At 37.0% G+C, this 23,523-nt stretch overlaps 1 protein-coding gene and 1 pseudogene across 1 annotated transcript in view; one reads left to right on the top strand and one right to left on the bottom strand.

Moving 5' to 3' along the window:
• The window catches only part of CATSPERE (catsper channel auxiliary subunit epsilon), a 205,728-nt gene that overhangs the window by 101,009 nt on the left and 81,196 nt on the right, over nt 1-23,523 (bottom strand). The window lies entirely within an intron of this gene.
• LOC118555475 (protein-L-histidine N-pros-methyltransferase pseudogene) lies at nt 1,262-2,319 on the top strand (annotated as a pseudogene).

Genomic DNA, 23,523 nt, shown 5'->3' on the forward strand with positions numbered 1-23,523 from the left:
CCCTCCTCCCTCCCTCCCTCTCTTCCTTCTTTCCTTCGCTTTTTCTATTTATTGTATCTATATGAGATAATGGATGTTAGCTCAGTATGTTGTGGTAATCACTTCATAATATATATAAGTCAAGCCTTAAACTAACACAGTATGTCAATTTTATCTCAGTAAAATTGGAAAAAATTAAAATTAACAAACGAGGAGTGACATCAGCAAGATGGCAGATGAGGAGGTTCTCTCACAAAAACAACAATTTAACAAATCTCCATGGACAAAAAAGCTTTGGGAGAGCTCCAGAGTATAATTAAGAAACTTCAGCAACCCAGTGGAGCACAAAATCTGAAGATGGTGCACAGAAAAGTACAGGAGGCACTTAACCTGCATTACCCTAACCCTCAGGACAGCACAGTTGAATGCCAAGAGGAATTCTGCTGGCTACAACTTCCCATGGGGGAGAAGGAGAGCAGGGAGGCTCCAGCAGCCCTCACCACCATCATGGACTTCCACAGCCTTCTCTACTGAGGACCCCACAGTCTTCACCAATCTGAACCCCAGCATATGAAAGCATAAATCTCACTGGTAAAGAAAACTATATAGACAAATGCAGAACAAGGTAAAATTGTAATGGTGATGCATAAATTTTTTTTAATGCTAATCTAAAAGTTAAAGAAGAAAAATTTGTTAATGGATATACAACACAAGAAGAAGTAAAAAAGAAGTCTCTGACTATAAGAACACAAGGGGGGCATAGTAAAAATGTAGTTTTATATGCAATTGAAGTTAAGTTCTATTAACTTAAACACTTTAACTACAAGATAATTTATGCAAGCCTCAAGGTAATCACAAAGAAAAAACCTTTAGTAGATACACAAAAGATAAAAAGAATCATAGCAAAGCACTACAAAAATCCCCCAAAGGAAGACATCAAGAGAGGAACAAAGCAGCTGCAAATTAGACAGAAAACAATTAACAAAATGGTAATATTAAGTCCTCACCTATCAACAATTTCTTAAATGTAAATGGATTAAATTCCCCAATCAAAAGGTATAGAGGGTCTGAATGGATAAAAACAATAACAAACCAAGATCCAGCAATATGTGGCCCACAAGAGACTCACTTTAGATTTTAAAGACACACCTGGGCTAAAAGTGAAGGGATGGAGAGGGGCTGGATGGCCAAGTTGGGCATGATAGCTCTAGCACTGCCAGGCAGCACCTTCTCCTCCTCACCCAGGTGCTGGCAGTGATCAAAAGAGTGGCCATGGCCCCTAATGAGACTGTTCCTGGGTTGGCTGTGCCTGAACCTGGTGACCATATGGTTAGTGCAGAGGATGTGGACTCTGTGGAACCTGCTCACCCACTCCCTGTAAGTGAACATGACAAGCGGTACGATGGTGGCAGCAGGTAGCAGGAAGGGGAACCACCAGGAGTATGTGTACAATGGAGAGAAATTATGCTAATCACTCCAGGCTGTTTTTGTTCAGAGTAACCTTGATCAAGGAACACAGATCTTAAACAACAGCATTGAGAAATCGGGCTGGCTTTTTATCCAATTATATCACTCTTTTGTGTCATCTGTTCTTAACCTGTTTATGTCTAGAACATCTATCAGTGAGTTGCTAGGAAGATGCTCAATGTTTGTGTTTTCACCAGATCAGTTTCAGGGACTACTAAAAATTAATCCAAACTGGAAAATCCATAGACTTCTTGATTTCAGTGCTGGAGATGGAGAAGTCACAAAAATCATGAGCCCTCATTTTGAAGAAATGTATGCCACTGAGCTATCTGAAACTATGATATGACAGCCTCAGAAGAAGAAATACAGAATATCTGGTATAAATGAATGCAGAATAAAGGCTTCCAGTATGATGTCATCAGCTGCTTCAATTTGCTGGACTGCTATGATCAGCCTGTGACTTACTAAAAGATATCAGAAGTGTCTTGGAGCCAACTAGAGGCAGGGTCATCCTTACCCTGGTTTTACCCTTCCATCGCTATGTGGAAAACAGGTGGCAAGTGGGAGAAACCATCAGAAATTTTAGAAATTAAGGGACAGAGTTGGCAAGAACAAGGGAGTGGTCTGCCTAAAGTTTTCAGAAAAGCTGGTTTTGTTATTGAAGCTTTCACCAGCCTACCATACCTGTGTCAAAGCAACACATACAATGACTACTACATTCTGGATGATGCTGTTTTTATTTTCAAACCAGTACTAACATATGGAGGCCCAAGTCTTCACAGCAAGAATGTACACTCCAGAAGAGTGTCTGTTTTTGCAATTACACATGTGAAGGGAGGACCTTTGGAGACTGCCATTCTGAATATCATGTAGGAATTTAAAAAGTCAAAATACTAATTATTTCTTTGTAGTGTATAAAAAGAATGTTTTTAAAAAACAAAAACCCAATTCTTTGAGGATTTTTATCAACTCTTTACTCAGTAATACAGGTCAATTATGGAAGATATTTTCTCTACTTAATTGCAGTAGAGACTCATTCCCAGGCAAAGCAATAGTCATGAATTCACATGGAACCAATAAATATGGATTGTTTTTAATAAAATGAAGACTGGTAATAAAGCTGTCCATTCATTTGCAACTAGTTTGTTATAAAATAGAGCCACTGATGCTCTTTCATATTGAGAAATTCTGTCATTATTCAAAAAATGTTTTTAATCATGCTAATAAACTTTTTTGGAGATGAAAAAAAAAGTGAAGGGATGGAAAAAATATTCCATGCAAATGGTAACCAAAACAAAGCAAGGGTGACTGTATTTATATCACAGAAAATAGAATTTAATTAAAAAACTCTCTAGAGATAAGGTTATTATATAATGATAAAAGGATCAATTAAACAGGACAAAATAACAATTATAAATATATATATACTCAACATCAGAGCACCTAACTATATAAAGCAAATATTGACAGATTGGAAGACAGATACAGCAATATAATAATAGTAGGAGTCTTCGATGTCCCACCTTCTTTTTTTTCAAGATTTTATTTATTTATTTGAGAGAGACAGAGAGAAAGCACAAGCAGGGAGGGGAGGCAAAGGGAGAAGCAGGCTCCCTGTTGAGCAGGGAACCTGATGTGGGGCTCCATCCCAGGACCCTGACTGAGCCACCCAGGTGCCCCAACGTCCCACTTTCAATAATGGTTAAAACATCCTCATAGAAAAACAATTAAAAAACAGCTGACTTGAACAACACTATAGACCAAGTGTACCTAACAGACTTATACAAAACTTTTCACCATCAGCAGAAGAATACACGTTCTCCTCAAGTGCATATTTTCCAACCTAGATCATTAGAGGTAAAAAAACATGTCTTAAAAATGTAAGAGAATTAAAATAATTCCAAATATCTTTTCCAACCACAATATAATGAAAGTAGAATTCAGTAACTGTAAGAAAATGTGAAGATTCACACATGCAGGGAAACTAAACAACATACTCTTGAACAACCATTGGATCAAGGAAGAAATCAAAAGGGAAGTTTACAAAGATCTCAAGATGAATGAAAACAAAAACACAACTTATGGATGTATCAAAAGCAGTACTTAGAGGAAAGCAATAAATGTCTACATTAAAAAAGAACAATCCCAAATAAACAATCTAACTTTACACCTCAATGAACTAGAAAAAGAACAAACTAAGCACAAAGTGAGCAGAAGGAAATAAATAATAAAGATCAGAGCAGAAATAAGTCACATAGAGAACAGAAAAACAATAGGGAAAAAAAATCAATGAAACTAAGAGTTAGTGTTTTGAAATATAAACAAAATGGTCAAATCCTAAAATATACTAAGAAAAAAGAAGACTCAAATAAAATCAGAAATAAAAGAGGAGACATTACAACAGATGCTTCAGAAATAAAAAGAATCATAAAAGACTATTAAGAACAACTATATGCTAACAAATTGGATAAACTAGAAGGGATAGATAAATTCCTAGAAACATACAATTTACTAACATTGAATCAAGAAGAGAAAGCTTGAACAGACCAATAACAAATAAAGAGATTGAAGCAATAATCAAATATCTCCCAGAAAAAGAAAATTCAGGAACAGATAGCTGGGTTCATGGGTGAATTCTACCAAACATTCAAAGAAGAATTAATATGAATCCTTCTTCAATTCTTCCAAAAACTAGAAGAGAGAACACTTCCAAACTCATTTTATGAGGCCAGCATGACCCTGATACCAAAGCCAGACTAATACACCAGAAGAAAAGAAAACTACAGGCCAATATCTCTGATAAACATAGATGCAAACTCCTTAATAAAACACTAGCAAACCAAATTTCACAGCACATTAAAAAGATTACACACCATGACCAAGTGGGATTCATCCATGGGATGCAAGATAGTTCAACATATGCAAATAAATCCATGTGATACACCACATTAATTGAATGAAAGATAAAAACCACATGATTATCTCAAAAGATGCAGAAAAGCATTTAAAAAAATTCAACATTCATTCATGATAAAAAGTCTCAACAAAATAGATATAGTAGGAACGTACCTCAACACAATAAAGGATTATCTATATAGAGTCTCCACAGCTAGCACGAAAACCAATGGGGAAAAACTGAAAGCTTTTCCTCAAGACCCAGTACAAGGTAAGGATGCCCAATCTTACCACTTCTATTCAAGTTCTAGCTATAGCAATTAGACAAGAGAAAGAAGTGAAAGGCATTCAAAGCAGAAATGAAGAAGTAAAATTATCTGTTTGCAGATGACATGATCATATATGTAGAACACCCTAAAGAATTAAAAACAAAAGACCCTGTTAGAGCTAGTGAATTAATTTAGTAAAGTTGCAGAATAATAAAAAAGAAAATCAACATTCAAAATAAGTTGTATTTCTATTCACAAACAATGAACCATGTGAAAAGGAAATAAAAAGAATATAATCTCGTTTATAATAGCAACAACAACAAAAAAGAAAAGAGGAATCAACCAAAGATGTGAAAGATTTCTATACTAAAAATTGTAAAGCACTGGTGAGGAAAATTAAAGAAAACATGGATAAATGTAAAGATATTCCATATTCGTGGATTGAAAGAATTAATATTGCTAAAATGTCCTTACTACTCAAAGTGCTTTACAGATTCAATTCATTCCCTATCAAAATCCCAATGCCATTTTACATAAATAGAAAAAACAATCCTAAAATTTGTATAGAACCACAAAAGACCCCAAATAGCAAATGTAATCTTAATCAAAAAGAACAAAGCTCGAGGGGCACCTGCTGGCTCAGTCAGTTAAGCATCTAACTCTTGGGTTTGGCTCAGGTCATGATCTCAGGGTCCTGAGATGAAGTCCCGCATTGGGCTCCCCACTCAATGGTGAGTCTACTTCCCCTTTCCCTGTCTCTGCCCCTGCCACTGGTCATGCACTCTCTGTCTCTAAAATAAATAAATAAATCTTAAAAAAAAGACAAAGCTGGAGGCATGATACCTCCTGATTTCAATATATATTACAGAGCCATAGTAATCAGAATAGTATAGTACTGCCATAAAAACAGATATATAGACCAGTGGAACAAAATAAAGAGCCCAGCAATAAATCCATGCATTTATAGTCAACTGATTTTTGACAAGAGTGCCAAGAATGTACATGGTGAAAGGATAGTTTGTTCAACAAATGGTGTTGGGAAATGGTGTCCGCATGCAGAAGAATTAAATTGAACCCTTATCTTGCATCTTATTTTTAAAATCCACTCAAAATGAACTAAAGACTTAAACATAAGACTTAAAACCATAAAACTACTAGAAGAAAACATAAGGGAAATGCTTCTTGACATTGGTCTGGGCAATGGCAATGACTTTTTTGGATATGACACCAAAAACTCAGGCAACAAAAATGAAAGTAGACAAATCAGATTGCATGAAATTTAAAAGCTTCTGCACATCAAAGGAAACAACCAACAGAGTGAAAAGGCAACCTACTGAATGAGAGAATATATTTGTAAGCCAGATAGATGATAAGAGGTTAATATCCATAACAAAAAAGGAGCTCAAACAATTCAACAGCAAGAAAAAAATTAACCCTAATAAAAAAATATGGGCAAAGAATCTGAATAAATATTTCTCCAAAGAAGACATACAAATGGCCCTAACAGGTATACGATAGGTGTTTAACATCACTAATCATCATGGAAATGCAAATCAATCATAAAATTACAGTATCACCTCTCACCTGCCAAAATGGCTATCATCAAAAAGATAAAAAGATAACAAGTGTTGGCAAGATGTGGAGAAAAGAAAATCTTTGTGCACTGTTGGTGGGAATGTAAATTGGTACAGCCATTATACAAACCAGTATGGATGTCCCACAAAAAATTAAAAATAGAACTACCATATGATCTGGCAATCCCACTTCTGGGCATGTATCCAGTGGAAATGTAAACAGAATATCAAAGAGGTATCTGCCTTCTTATGTTCACTACACCATTGTTCACAATAGCCAAGATATGGCAATCCAAGTGTCCACTGATAGATTAATAAAGAAAACATGGTATATGTATACACAAAGGAATATTATTCAGCTTTAATAAAGAAGCTAATCCTGCCATTTGAGACAACATGGATGAACCTGGAGGATGTTATACAAAGTGCAATAAGCTGGACACAGACAAATACTGCTTAAGCTCATTTTTTTGTGGAATCTAAAAGTCAAACTCATAGAAGCAGACAATAAAATGGTGGTTGCCAGGGGCAAAATGGGAAGATGTTGGCTCAAGTGTACAAAGTTTTAGCTCTGCAGGATGAGTAAGTTCTAATCTAATGTATAGCAATGTAACTATAGTTAACAATATTGTATACTTGTAATTTGCTAAAAGGGTAGATGTATTTATTTCTCACCAAACACACAAAGAAAAAGTAAAAGAGAAATGGAAACCATGTGAGGTGATGGATATGTTAATTAATTTGGAGCAATCATTTCACAATGCATACATATATCAAAACATCAAGTTGTATACACTAAAAATATACAATTTTGTCAATTATACCTCATAACACTGAAAAAAAGGAACAGAAAATAAGTGTTGGTGAGGCAGTGGAGAAATTGGAACCCTTATGCACTGTTGGTGGGAATGGTACAGTTGCTATGGAAAACAGTATGGCAGTTCCTCAAAAAATTAATAACAGAATTACCACAGGATCTAGCAATTCCACTTTTGGAAACTCAAAACTCAAAAGTTTTGAAAGCAAGGACACAAAAAGATATTTGTACAGGGGCGCCTGGGTGGCTCAGTCGGTTAAGCGTCTGCCTTCCGCTCAGGTTATGATCCCAGGGTCCTGGGATCGAGCCCCGCATCAGGCTCCCTGCTCCGCGGGAAGCCTGCTTCTCCCTCTCCCATTCCCCCTGCTTGTGTTATCTCTCTTGTTGTTTCTCTCTCTGTCAAATAAATAAATAAAATATTAAAAAAAAAAGATATTTGTACACCTATGTTCATGACATTTTATTTTATTTTATTTTTTTCATGGTAACATTTTATAATAGCCAAAAGGTAGAATCACCCAAATGCCACTGAAAGATGTATGGATAAACAAAATGTGGTATATACATACAATGGAATATTTTTTACTCTTTTTTAAAAATTTATTTTGTTCCCAGTGTATTTAAAATACAGTGTTATATTGGCTTCCAGTGTACAATATAGTGATTCAACAATCCATATATTACCCCATGCTCATCAAGATAATTATGCGTACTCTTAATTCCCAACACCTATTTCACCCATCCTCCCAGGTAATCATCAGTTTGTTCTCTATAGTTAAGAGTCTGTTTTTTGGTTTATTTTTCTCTCTTTTTTCCCTTTGTTCATTTCTTCTGTTTCTTAAATTCCACATATGAGTGAAATCATATGATATTTGTCTTTCTATGACTAACTTATTTTGCTTAGCATTATATGCTCTAGATCCATCCATGTGTTGCAAATGGCAAGATTTCATTCTGTTTTATAGCTGAATAATATTCCATTGTATACATATATACATTATATATATACATATATACGATATATATGTATATATATCATACATTATATACTATATATGTATACATACAATATGTACAATATTATACATGTACATACGTATTATACATGTATATACATATCATATATGTATATATTATATATGTATATATTATGTATAATATGTATACATTATATTCCATTTTATAAATATACATATATACATATATATATAGTAATGGAATACTATATAGTAATGGAATATATATACAAATTACATACACAATGGAATACTATATATATATGTATATATATGCCACATTTTCTTTATCTATTCATCAGTCGATGGACACTTGGGCTGCTTCTGTAGTTTGGCTATTGTGAATAATGCTCCAGTAAAAATAGGAGTGTATGTATCCCTTTGAATTACTGTTTTTGTATTCTTTGAGTGATTACCTAGTAGTGTGATTGCTGGATCATAGGGTAGTTCTATTTTTAATTTTTTGAGGATCCTCCCTACTGTCTTCCACAGTGGCTGCACCAGTTTGCATTCCCACCAACAGTGCTTGAGGGTTCCTTTTTCTCCACATCCTCACCAACACTTGTTGTTTTTTGTGTTGTTGATTTTAGCCATTCCAATAGGCATGAGGTGATATCTCATTGTGGTTTTGATTTGCATTTCCCTGATGATGAGTGATGTTGAGCATTTTTTCATGTGTCTGAGGGCCATCTGTATGTTTTCTTTGGAGAAATGTCTGTTTATGTCTTCTACCCATTTTTTATTGGATTACTTGGTTTTTTTTTAAAAGATTTTATTTATTTATTTGAGAGAGAATGAGATAGAGAGAGAGCATGAGAGGGGGGAGGGTCAGAGGGAGAAGCAGACTCCCTACTGAGCAGGGAGCCCGATGTGGGACTTGATCCTGGGACTCCAGGATCATGACCTGAGCCGAAGGCAGTCGCTTAACCAACTGAGCCACCCAGGTGCCCCTTACTTGGGCTTTTTTGGTGAGTTTTATAAGTTCTTTATATATTTTGGATACTAACCATTTATCAGATATGTTATTTGTAAATATCTTCTCCCATTCAGTAGATTGTCTTTTAGTTTTGTTGTTTCCTTTGCTATGCATACAACGGAATATTATTTAGCCTTAAAAAGAAGGGAAATTCATGCTACAACATGGATGAACCTTGACTATATTATGCTAAATGAAGTCAGTCAGTCACAAAAAGAAAAATACTGTATGATTCCATTTATATAAGGTACTTAGAATTGTCAAATTCTTAGAGACAGAAGCACAACCATAGGCATGTACTTAATGCCACTGAACTGTACACTTAAAGTAGTTATTAAAATGATAAATGTTTATGTTTATTTTACACAATTTTTTCAAAAAGTACATTCCTTTAAATATCTAAGGGATCCTGGGGTAGGCCTGTTAGATAGTTCTCCAATATGACACTGAAAGAACATTCAGTCATCTTTTTGCCTTATTTCTAAGTTTTGGATTTTTTTTCTCAATACATATAAGTTCCTAAGAGATTTCACCTCTGAAGGTAAAAGACACTAAGAAAAATAATTAAGATTGCAATTAATATAAATTGTACCTACATGTTTAGTAAAGCATTTAAATATATATTTAATTAGATTTAATTTTATGTTTATTTATAAATAGAAATTTATATTTAATTTTATATAATTAAATACATGTCTAATACTTAATTATATAAAATTAAATGCTATCTAATAGTTAGATATATATTTAATTATAATTAGAAAATCTTATCAACTATCTCATAAAATTCAGAAGACATCACTGAATTCTAAACAACAAAGTATTCTTATTAAAAAAGTTAAAAACCTATGTTTACTTTTAGAGTGATTTTCCACAAGAAATCAATAGGAAGAAAATGAATCTGTAAACAAATATTTATAGCAATAAGTCATTATTAGAAAAAAAATCCTGAGACAATGATTAAAATTGGAAATTCTTAAAAACCCAAAGAGATTAAACACAAATGTACATGATATCTCCTCGTTATTAAAATAACATATCTTTTAAGATCTGGCTACAGTTTAGAAATGTTTCTTTTACGTCACTGTTTGTCTAATCACACGACATTTGTATCATATGATATCTATTGATTGTCTTTTTTAAATTGAGACTTTCCTTTTTCTTGGTCTGATGAGTAATTTTGGGACTGTATCCCCTGAATATTTTAAGTATTATATAATAAGATTCTAATTCCTATTTAAATCTTTTATGTTATCAGGTAGTCAATTTGCTTAGGATCAGAATGCATGTCCTAAATCACTTTTGTGGATTGTGCTTCAAATGTCAATTTAACTTATAGAGCTACTGCAGGGCTATTTTGTTCCACTTTTGTGTTAACAGGAATAGAGGACTCCACCCAATAGTTCCCACAGCACCAGCTGGGGAGGGGAAGCTGTGTTTCCTTGTTATTACAGGGTAGAGGTTATTCAGAGTCCTGCCCACAGGTACCACAGGGAAGGAGTACTGCCTCACTGCTTCATTGCTTCCTTATTATAGGGTGGGGTTGACTTTGGAATTCCATCCACAGGCTCTGAAGAGGAAGGGTCCCACATTGTTATCGGAAGGCAGAGGTATGTCCACAATAGCCAAATTGTGGAAGGAGCTGAGATGCCCTTCAACAGATGAATGGATAAAGAAGATGTTGTCCATATATACAATGGAATATTACTTAGCCATCAGAAAGGATGAATACCCAACATTTGCATCAACATGGATGGAACTGGAGGAGATTATGCTAAGTGAAATAAGTCAAACAGAGAAAGACAATTATCATATAGTTTCACTTATTTGTGGAACATAAGGAATAGCATGGAGGACATTAGGAGAAGGAAGGGAAAAATGAAAGGGGGAAATCAGAGGGGGAGATGAACCATGAGAGACTATGGACTCTGGGAAACAAACTGAGGGTTTTAGAGGGGAGGGGGCAGGGGATGGGTGAACATGGTGATGGGTATTAAGGAGGGCATGTATTGCATGGAGCACTGGGTGTTATATGAAAACAGTGAATCATGGAACACTACATCAAAAACTAATGATGTTCTGTATGGTGACTAACATAACATAATAAAAAAAAAAAAAAAAGGAAGTCAGAGGTAGAAGTCAGAGTTCCACCTACAGGAGCTGCAGGATGAGGCACTGCCTCATGTGTGTGTGTGTGTGTGTGTGTGTGTGTGTGTGTGTGATATGCATGAATAGAAATGGTAATTAGCTTGGCCTTGTTTGTTACTGCAGTGTGGGGATGAAAGTCGAGAGTTCTGCCTACAAGCACAGTGAAAGAAGAGCATTGCCTCATTATTGTAGAGGGGTGAGAGTCAGATTTCCACCTTTAGGCTCTACAGAGGAGGGAAGGTTTCTCCTCCCAGGAGGTGGGAGGGAAAACAGGGTTCTGGCCAATGGCTCCGCTATTGCAGCACCTATTATAGTGGGAAATGGGAACAGCTATTTCTTGTGGTGGCTGGTTCAAGAATAGGCAGGTATGTTAAAAAAACTTCTGTCCTTCTGGGCCACCAATGGGTCTTTCTGGTCTTTTGGATAAAGAATGCAGGCCTTTCTTGGGGCTTGTTTTCTTCTGTGCTTGCTGGAATTACTGAGTTCCAGGCATTTCTAGTGCCTATGCCAGAGTATAGAGGAGGCAAGGAAAAAGTTCAGGGAACTCGCTGGTAGGGTGTTCTTAGAATCTCAAGGTCCCTAGTCACATCTACTTTCTTTTCTCTGTCAGTATTTTTGTGGGTGAAATGTATTTTGTCTAGGATTTTTCTTTCATTATGAATAGTGGCAAAGTAAAATAAAATGCATTTACTCCATCTAGTTTGGAACTGGCAACCTTGACATAATATATTTTGAAACTATCTACTGTCATATGGAAAATGGGTTGTAGGGTGGGGACAGAGTGGGGGCATTGAGATTAGTTAAGGAGCTCTTCCTTGAGAAACTAGGAGGATGATTGTGTCATGTTTGTTATGGTGAATCCTGTGGGAAGAACAGATTTACAGGGAAACTGGAGAGTCCATTTTATCCACACTACATAGAACCTGTTTATAAGACCTCTAAACAGGAATACCAGTGGTCAGTTGAATTTATGATTTGAAAAGTTAAGGGGAAAGTTCTTGCTGGAGGTATAAATTTGTAAGCCATTATCATATAATATCTAAAACAATTGGGTCTAAGTAAGATCACCTGGGGAGTAAATGCAAAGAATAATTTAAAGATTAGTGAAGGAAGAGGAGTAAGTAAAGAAGATGGCAAAGGGTAACAAGTAAAGTAGGAGGGAAACCAACATGTTTTGGTGCCAGAGAAGCCATAAGAGGAGAGTGTTTCAAGAAAAAAGAAATGGTTAAACATGTTAAATGCTGCCAAGCTGTGAAAAGTGTCCATTAGATTTCATGACATGGGGATGGACTTTGGTTACACAATTCAGTGGATTAAAAGAGTCACCACAGCGGCTGTCCTGATCAGGCTGTACAACCATGTATGGAAGTTCTTGGACTGAAGCTGCATGGTATGAATTGAAGAATGAATGGAACTAAAAATATATTATAGAGTTTTAGCTCTGTCATGTAAAGAGCTTGGAAGGTGTCACTTCTATTACTACAACAAGGAAATGCTGGACAAATTAAAAATCAATAACTTCTTGAGCCCATCCAGGGAACTGAGTTTACAAGGCAAACTACCATCCCAAGAGCTATAGAGACAGGTGAATCCAGAAAGTCATAGCTGAGAATCTGCTTACATGGAGAAGAAGCTACTGGAGCCATAAACTGGTGGTAAGCAACACTTAAATGGTAATTTCGACAAATTGTGGGAAGCTGAGTGTGAGGTCGAGAAACTCCTTATTGTTACAGTTTTAGGGGAAACTCCACCAGATCTCATCATGAAGACTAGAGAAAGATCCCTCACAGTGAAGAATAGAAAAAATCCCCTCATTGCTCTGGTAGGGGGAGAGGAAAAGTAATCTTTGTGAAATATACCCAGAGCCTTTTCCACAACAAAGGCCTACTCTTCAGGGAGAAAGACTTTACCAGATCCCTGTCCCAGAGCCATAGGGGAGGGTATTCCTCTCACTCCTAACTCCTCTAGACTTTCAGTCTCAATAAGTTAAGGGGGGTTGGGGGGAAGCAAATATTTCTGGAGGTCACATACCAGAGATGCAGGCCCACTAAAAGACTGACATTTAATTGGGAGATTGTACAAAGCTCCCCTCACTCATACCTTACCACATCAAAAAGGCTTCAGTATAATAGTGGATCATAGCTTTAAGAGCTGTAAGACATACAATCTCTGAAGAGAGGAACTTAGGCAAGTCTAAAGTCAAAAGGGGAGACAAAAACAAGAACCTTAAAGCAATTTAAAGCTTCTGGCACCTATAGCTACAGCAAACACCAAACCAAGCCCAATTACTGGCCAGATTAATATAAATCCACATACAAGTGGGCTCTTTACCTCAGTTCCTATTACCCAATGTAACATATATGACTTTCAACAATAACAAACAAAATTGCAAGCACACCATAAGGCAAGCAGAAACAAAGTCTGAAGAGAAAAAGCAAACTTCAGAACCAGAATCAGAAATGACACACATATTAGAATTATCAGATATGGAATTTATAATAACTATGATTAATATATTAAGGGCTCTAATAGAAAAATTAGAAAATATGGAAGAACAGATGGGTGATGTAAACAGAAAAGTGGAAATTCTAAGAAAGAGTCAAGGAAATGCTAGGAATAAAAACAATGTAATAGAAATGAAGAATGCTTTTGATGGGCTCATCAGTAGACTCAACAGAGCTGAGGAGAGAATTAGTGGGCTTGAAGGTAGATCAAAAGAAAATCCCCAAACTGAAATACAAAGTGAAAAAAAAAGGACAGAACTTCCAAGAACTGTGGGATAATTTCAAAAGAGGTAACACATACACAATCGGAATGCAAAGAGAATAGAATGGAACAAAATAAATATTTGAGGTAATAATGGCCAAGAACTTTCAAAATTAATGACAGACACCAAAACACAGATCCAGGAAGCTCAGGGAACATCATGAAGAGTAAATGCAAACAACTGCTCCAAGGCACACCATAGTCAAGCTGTAGAAAATTGAAGGCAAAAACAAAATCTTGAAAAATGCTGGAGGGAAAAAAAAAGCACCATACCTATTGATCAAGAAGAATAACAATTAAGAGACCTCCTGTCAGAGGCACACACGCAAGAGAGATGAGTGAAATATTTAAAGTGTTGAAAGAAAAAAAATTCCACCAACCTGGAATTCTATATCCAGCAAAATTATCCTTCAAGAGTGATAGAGAAATAAAGACTTTCTCAGCAAACAAAAATCAAGGGAATTCCTCACCACCAGGCCTGCCTTGCAAGAAATGTTAAAATATTTTCTTCAGAAAGGAGAATGATAAAGATAAACTTGGATTTACATAAAAAAGGAAGAGCATTAGAAAATAAAATTATTTCTTTTTATTTTGCATTGAGGTAAAATTCACGTAAGATTAACCACATTAAAGTTTACAATTCAGTGGTTTTTAGTACATTCACGATGTTGTGCAATCAATACCTTTCTCTAGTTCTAAAACAGTTTCATCACCTCAAAAGAAAACCCTGTACCCATCAAGCTGTCACTATTCTTGAGGTCATCCAAAAAATAACTGTTTGTTTAAATTAATAATAGTAACAATGCATTGGACTACTGTCCCACATGGATAATTAAATTAATGACAGCAATGTTACAAAAGACAGGAAGGAGGAATTGGGAATACTTTGTTATAAGGAACCTAAATTATAGTAGAGTGGAATAGCGTTATTGGAAAGTAGACTTGGATTAGTTAAAATGTACATTGTAAACTCTAGGGCAATCACTAAAATTTTTTTTGAAGAAATATAATTGATACACTAAGAGAGGAAATAAAATGGAATCCAATACAGTGCTCAATTAAAACCAAAAAGGCAGAAAAGGAAGCATCTGGCAATGAATAGAAAACGTTACAAACATAGTTGATATTAGCCAAATAAATCAATAATCAGTTTAAATGTTAATAGTCTAAATGCATCAGTTAAAAAGCAGAGATTGTCAGAATGAATTTTTAAAAAAAAAATCCCCAAAAGATGCAACTATGCGTTGTCCACAAGAAACTTGTTTTTGTTTTGTTTTGTTTTATAATTTTTTTAAAGATTTTATTTATTTATTTATTTATTTATTTATTTATTTATTTATTTATTTGACAGAGAGAGACACAGCGAGAGAGGGAACACAAGCAGGGGGAGTGGGAGAGAGAGAAGCAGGCTTCCTGCCAAGCAGGGAGCTCGATGCAGGGCTGGATCCCAGGACCCTGGGATCATGACCTGAGCTGAAGGCAGACGCTTAACAACTGAGCCACCCAGGTGCCCCACAAGAAACTTGTTTTAAACAAACACTCAGCTTAAAAGTAAAGAAATAGAGAAAAAATATACTAAGCTAAAACTAATCAAAAGAAAACTGGAGGACTATAAAATTTCAGAGAAAGCCAATTTCAGCACAGGGAATATTATTAGTGACAAAGAGGGCAGAATATAAAAATAAAGTGGTTGATTTTCCAAAAGGACATAACAATCCTAAACATGAATGCATCTCACAACAGCACATCAAGGCAAAAACTGACAACTGAAAGAGAAATAGCAGAATCTACTATTATAGTCAGAAACGTAAATGTTCTCCATCCATAGTTGATAGATCAATCAGGCTGAAAATCAACAAAAATATCCACTTAATACTATCAACAACTTAATCTAATTGTCTTATATAGAATACTCAATCCTACAACAGTAGAATACGTATTCTTATCAAGATCACATGGAACATTCACCAAGATAAACCACATTCTGGGCCACAAAACACTCATAAAACATAAACAAATTTAATAGAAACCATAGATTTCTGGGGAAGATGGTGGAGTAGGAGGATCCTAAACTCACCTTGTCTCTTGAATACAACTACATAATACCCATATCAGTGTAAATAATTCAGAAAATGACCTGAAGCTGGCAGAACAGATTCTTCACAGCTAAACATAGAGAAGAGGCCACATCGAGGAGGGTAGAAAGCAGAGATAAGGTCGGGAACCAAGCTGACCTGTGAGACTATTTGCAGGAGGGAGGGCTACCTTAAGCAAGAAGAAGGAAGAGGAGCAGATCCCACACCAGACACCCCAGGCACAGGCGACCCACAGTGGGAAGATGAATCCCAACCATAACATTTGGCTTTGAAAACCAGAGAGAATTAACTTCTTAAGTTCTTATAATCAATGAGGCTTAACACCTGGAACTTTTTTTTTAATATTTTATTTATTTATTTGAGAGAGAGAGAGAATGAGAGAGAGAAAGCATGAGGGGGGAGGGTCAGAGGGAGAAGCAGACTCCCTGCTGAGCAGGGAGCCTGATGTGGGACTTGATCCTTGGACTCCAGGATCATGACCTGAGCTGAAGGTGGTCACTTAACCAACTGAGACTCTGGACTCTGGAAGAGTGAGAGGAAACTGAGTCTTGGCCATTAAAGAGACAACACAACAGCCCTGCTGAGATACAGCATAGAAGCAGCAGTTTGAAAAAACCTGGGGTATAAGGGAGGGAGATTTGCTTACTAGTCTCACAACATGTGCTGGAGGGGCAGGGATCTTTGCGAAATTTCTCTAAGAACAAAAAAGCTGGTGGGCACCATTTCCCTCCCATGCCCCCCAGCTTAGATACATGGACACCTGCAGGAACCAGTGCAGCATCAACAGTCTCCACTAGCTTGCCAACAGTGTGCCCTGTGACCATGTCCTCCTGCAGACTTGCCTCCAACCCAGCCTCAGCCGCTCTCCAAATCAGTGCCGAGCATCCTCCCATAGCAGACCTCAGCAAACCTTACTAACACTGTAGACCCCACCCCCTGAACTCTTCTGCCAACTGACCCTCTCCAACCTGCGCTTGGCAGTTTTCCCTGGTGGCTGCAGGTCCCCTTCCACAGTGAATCAGCATAGATCTTCCTGGCATCCACCCCAAGGTTCTCCTCAGGATTTGCCCCTCCAAACCGGCTTCATAAGAGTACATCCAAAGCAGTGACACAAGTGTGGCATTGTGCAAGCAGCCCTGACCTAGGCCAGCACCACTCCAAGTGACTCCTGACCTGTGGCCCCAACTTGGTCTGGGGGCAGAAATCTGGTCTAATTGCAGACCCCACCCACCAATGAAAGACTCCCAGGGGACACACAGGGAGATTGCCCTGCAATTTGGTTCAGCTGCAGCTCGGTCAATGCCTGGTCTGACCTAACTCAAGCCCAAGGTGGTGCCAGACTGGCCCATTAACAACATGGGACCTAACCCTGCCCACAACAGGCAAGGAGAGCTATTGCAGATGATTGGACTGAAGGCAAATGTGGCTCATCCACAATAGTACGGCACATGTAACACACACTGAAGACACCTCTGAAGTGTTAGGTTTTGGTGAACAGAAGACACTGCACTACAGGGCACCAGAGGACCCCTTCTTTATAAAGCCACTACTTGCAAGAGCAGAAGATATAGCTGACTTTCCTAACATATAGAAACATACATAGAGAGTTGCATAAAATGAGGAGACAGAGGAATATGCCCCAAACAAAAGAAAAGGGCAAAATCACAGCAAGAGAGCTGAATGAAACATAGACAAGTAATATGCCTGATAGAGAATCTTAAGTGATAGTCGTAAAGATATTCACTGGACTTGAGAAAAGAGTAGAGAATCTCAGTGAGACCCTCACCAAAGATACAAAACATAAAAAAGAACCAGTCAGAGATGAAGCACTCAATACTGAAATTAAAAATACACTAGAGGGAATGAATCATAGAGGAAGCAGAACAGATCAGCAACTGGGGGTGGGTGGGTGGGGGACGGACAGAGTAATGGGAAACAATCACACTAAACAGGAGAAAAAGATTAATAAAGAATGAGAATCAATTAAGGGTACTCCACAACATCAAGTGTAACAATATTCACATTATAGGGATCTGTGAAGGAGAAGAGAGAGAGAAAAGAAGGCAGGAAATTTATGTGAAGAAATAATAGCTGAAAACTTCCTCAGTCTGGGGAAGGAAACAGAAATCCAGATCCAGGAGGCACAGAGAGCTCTCAACAAAATCAACCAAAGGAGGTCCACGCAAAGACACATAGTAATTAAAATAATAAAAAGTAGTTATAGAGAATTTTAAAAGCAGTAAGAGAAAACAGTTATATACAAGGGAAACCCCATAAGGCTATCAGCAGATTATTCAGCAGAAACTTTGCAGGCCAGAAGAGAGTGGCATGACATATTCAAAGTGTTGAAAGAAAACAAAAAACAAAACAACCCCCCACCCCAAAACGGCAACCAAGGATATTCTATGCAGCAAGGCTTTCATTCAGAACAGAAGGAGAGATAAACAATTTCCTACACAAAAGTCAAAGGAGTTCATTACCACTAAACCAGCCTCACAAAAAATGTTAAAGGGGATCTTTGAGTGGAAAAGAAAGAACATAAGCAGGAGTAAGAAAAATAGGAAGTACAAAAGAAGTACAATTAAGTATGTCTATAAAAATCAGTCAGGGGATTTGCAAAATGAAAGGATATAAAGTATGACACTATATACCTAAAATATAGAGGGGAGAGGAATAAAAATTTAGTGCTTTGGAATAAGTTTGAACTTGAGGCGACCATCAAATTAATACAGACTGTTTGTTATATGCACAAACCTAATGGTAACCACAAATAAAAAAACACAGTAATAGAGTGCACAAAGCAAAGGAATCCAGGTATATCACTGAAGAAAGCCAGCAAACCATGACAGAAGAAAGCAAGAGAAAAAAGAAACAGAGAAGAACTACAAAAATGATTGTAAAGCAGGTAACAAAATGACAATAAATACTTAAGTATCAATAATTACTTTGAATGCAAATGGACTAAATGTTCCAATCAAAAGACAACGTGATGAAATGGATAAAAAAGCAAGACTCATTTATATGCTACCTACAAGAGACTCATATCAGACATAAAGACACATGCAGACTGAAAGTGAAGGGATGAAAAAGCATTTATCATGCAAAGGGAAGTGGAAAGAAAGTCAGGGTAACAATACTTATATTGGACAAAATAGACTTTAAAACAAAGACTATGACAAGAGACAAAGAAGGACATGACATAACGATAAGAGAAACAGTCCAACAAGAGGATATAATAATTTATGCACCCAACACGGGAGCACCTAATTACATAAAGCAACTATTAAAGGAAGAAATTGTCATTAACACAATAGTAGGGGACTTTAACAACCCACTTACACCAATGGATAAATCATTAGATAATCAACAGTGACTTTGAATGACACATTAAACAAGATGGACCTAACAGGTATATTCAGAACATCCCATCCTAAAACATTAGAATACATTCTGCTCGGGGCGCCTGGGTGGCTCAGTTGGTTAAGCGACTGCCTTTGGCTCAGGTCATGATCCTGGAGTCCCGGGATCAAGTCCCGCATCGGGCTCCCTGCTCAGCGGGGAGTCTGCTTCTCCCTCTGACCCTCCCCCTGTTCGTGCTCTCTCTCTCTATCTCATTCTCTCTCTCAAATAAATAAATAAAAAATCTTTAAAAAAAAAAAAGAATACATTCTGCTCATTTCTTTTCTTTTTCTTTTTAGAAACCCTATATTATATTATTTTTAATAAAACTCAGATATTATAGTATTCAGTATTACATGAAAGAGAACATGTGAAGTAATATTTTCATCATTGTACCTTAGTTTTTGTAACAAGATAGCATTATATAATCATATTCTGGAATAATTGAAAAACATAATATTAATTGGAAATCATGTGAGAAGTGATTTTTATTACACTGATCAAACTATTTTTTTAATGAATATATAATGTATTATTTGTTTCAGGACTACAGGTCTGTGATTCATTACACAATTCACAACGCTCACCATAGCACGTACCCTCCCCAGTGTCCACCTTCCAACCACCCCATCCCCCCACCCCCCTCTACTCCAGCAACCTTCAGTTAGTTTCCTGAGATTAAGAGTCTCTTATGGTTTGTCTCCCTCTCTGGTCTCGTCTTGTTTCATTTTTTCCTCTCTTCCCCTATGGCCCTCTGCCTTGTTTCTCAAATTCCACATATCAGTGAGATCATATGATAATTGTCTTTCTCTGATTGACTTATTTTGTTTAGCATAATATCCTCTAGTTCCATTCACGGTGTTGCAAATGGCAAGATTTCATTTTTTTTGATGGCTGCATAATATTGTGTATATATATGGTACAGAAGAATGAAGCTGGACCATTTCCTTACACCACACACAAAAATAGACTCAAAATGGATGAAAAACCTAAATGTGAGACAAGAATCCATCAAAATCCTTGAGGAGAACAAAGGCAGCAATCTCTTCTACCTCAGCCACAGCAACTTCTTCCTAGACACACACACACACACACACACACATATATATATATATATGTATATATATACATATATACCACACCTTCTTTATCCATTCATTTGTTGATGGACATCTAGGCTCTTTCCATAGTTTGGCTATTGTGGACATTGCTGCTATAAACATTGGGGTGCATGTGCCCCTTCAGATCACTACATTTGTATGTTTGGGGTAAATACCCAGTAGTGCAATTGTTGGGTCGTAGAGTAGCTCTATTTTCAACTTTTTGAGGAACCTCCATACTGTTTTCCAGAGTGGCTGCACCAGCTTGCATTCCCACCAACAGTGTAGGAGGGTTCCCCTTTCTCTGCACCCTCGCCAACATCTGTCATTTCCTGCTTGTTAGTTTTAGCCATTCTGACTGGTGTGATGTGGTATCTCATTGAGGTTTTGATTTGTATTTCCCTGATGGCAAGTGATTTTAAGCATTTTTTCATGTGTCTGTTAGCCATTTGGATGTCTTCTTTGCAGAAATGTTTGTTCATGTCTTCTGCCCATTTCTTTTTTTTTTTTTTTAAGATTTTATTTACTGGACAGAGAGAGACACAGCGAGAGAGGGAACACAAGCAGGGGGAGTGGGAGAGGGAGAAGCAGGCTTCCTGCCAAGCAGGGAGCCCGATGTGGGGCTTGATCCCAGGACCCTGGGGCCATGTCCTGAGCCAAAGGCAGACGCTTAATGACTGAGCCACCCAGGTGCCCCTTCTGCCCATTTTTTGATTGGATTATTTGTTCTTTGAGTGTTGAGTTTGATAAGTTCTTTATAGATTTTGGATACTAGCCCTTTATCTGATATGTCATTTGCAAATATCTTCTCCCATTCTGTCGGTGGTCTTTGGTTTTGTTGACTGCTTCCTTTGCTGTGCAAAAGCTGTTTATCTTGATGAAGTCCCAATCATTCAGTTTTGCCCTTGCTTCCCTTGCCTTTGGCAATGTGTCTAGGAAGAAGTTGCTGTGGCTGAGGTAGAAGAGATTGCTGCCTGTGTTCTCCTCAAGGATTTTGATGGATTCTTGTCTCACATTTAGGTTTTTCATCCATTTTGAGTCTATTTTTGTGTGTGGTGTAAGGAAATGGTCCAGCTTCATTCTTCTGCATGTGGCTGTCCAATTTTCCCAACACCATTTGTTGAAGAGACTGTCTTTTTTCCACTGGACATTCTTTCCTTCTTTGTCGAAGATCAGTTGACCATAGAGTTGAGGGTCCATTTCTGGGCTCTCTATTCTGTTCCATTGATCTATGTGTCTGTTTTTGTGCCAGTACCATACTGTCTTGAAGATTACAACTTTGTAATAGAGCTTGAAGTCCGGAATCGTGATGCCACCAGCTTTGCTTTGCTTTTCCAACATTCCTCTGGCTATTCGAGGTCTTTTCTGGTTCCATACAAATTTTAGGATTATTTGTTCCATTTCTTTGAAAAAAGTGGATGGTATTTTGATAGGGATTGCATTAAATGTGTAGATTGCTCTAGGTAGCATAGACATTTTCACAATATTTGTTCTTCCAATCCATGAGCATGGAAAGTTTTTCCATTTCTGTGTGTCTTCCTCAATTTCTTTCATGAGTATTCTATAGTTTTCTACATACAGATCTTTTGCCTCTTTGGTTAGATTTATGGTTTTGGGTGCAATTACACATTCTTTTCAAGAGCACATGGAACATTCTCTAGAATAGATCACGTTAGGCCACAAAACAAGTCTCAACAAATTCAAAAATTTTGAAGTCATACCATGCATCTTTTCCAGCCACAACACTATGAAACTAGAAATCAATCACAAGAAAAAATGTGGAAAGAGAAGAGAAGAAATAACCACCAATACCTCAGAAATACAAAGGATTATAAGAGACTATTATGAAAAATTATATGTCAACAACTGGGCAATCTAGAAGGAATGGATAAATTCCTAGAAACATGTAACCTCCCAAAATTGAATCAGGAAGAAATAGAAAATTTGAACAGATTGATTACCATCAATGAAATTGAATCAAAAATTAAAAAAAAAAAAAAAACTCCCAACAAACAAAAGTCCAGGAACAGATGGCTTCACAGCTGAATTCTAGTGAACATTTAAAGAAGAGTTAATATGTGGGCGCCTGGGTGGCTCAGTCGTTAAGCGTCTGCCTTCGGCTCAGGTCATGATCCCGGGGTCCCGGGATCGAGTCCCACATCGGGCTCCCTGCTTAGCGGGAAGCCTGCTTCTCCCTCTCCCACTCCCCCTGCTTGTGTTCCTGCTCTCGCTGTGTCTCTCTCTGTCAAATAAATAAAATCTTTAAAAAAAAAAAAAAAAAGAAGAGTTAATATGTTTTCTTCTCAAACTATTCAAAAAACATAAAAGGAAGGAAAGCTTCCAAATTCATTCTAAGAGACCAGCATTACCCTGATACCAAAACCAGATAAAGACACTGTAACAAAAGAGAATTACAGGCCAATATCTCTGATAAACACAGATGCAAAATCCTTAACAAAATATTAGCTAACCAAATCCAACAATACAATTAAAAAAATCATTCACCCAGATCAAGTGGGATTTATTCCTGGGATGTATGGGTGGTTCTATATTCATAAATCAACCAACGTGATACATCACATCAATAAGAGAAAGGATAAGAAAACCAAGTGATCATCTCAATAGATACAGAAAAAAAGCATTTGACAAGTACAAGAGCCATTTATGATAAAAACCCTTAACAAAGTAGGTTTAGGGGGAACATATCTCAACATAATTAAGGCCATATAGGAAAAATCAACAGCTAACATTATACTCAATGATAAAAAACTGAAAGCTTTTCCCCTAAGATCAGGAACAAGGCAAGGATGTCCTTTCTTGCCACTTTCATTGGACATAGTACTGGAGGTCTTAGCCACAGCAATCAGACAAGAAAAAGAAATAAAAGGCACCCAAATTGATAAGGAAGAAGTAAAACTTTCACTGTTTGCAGGTGACATGATACTATATATAGAAAACCCTAAAGGGGATCCTGGGTGACTCAGTTGGTTAAGTGTCTGACTCGATCTTGGCTCAGGTCTT

Source organism: Halichoerus grypus, chromosome 7 (assembly GCF_964656455.1).
Source record: "Halichoerus grypus chromosome 7, mHalGry1.hap1.1, whole genome shotgun sequence".
Classification (NCBI taxonomy): domain Eukaryota; kingdom Metazoa; phylum Chordata; class Mammalia; order Carnivora; family Phocidae; genus Halichoerus; species Halichoerus grypus.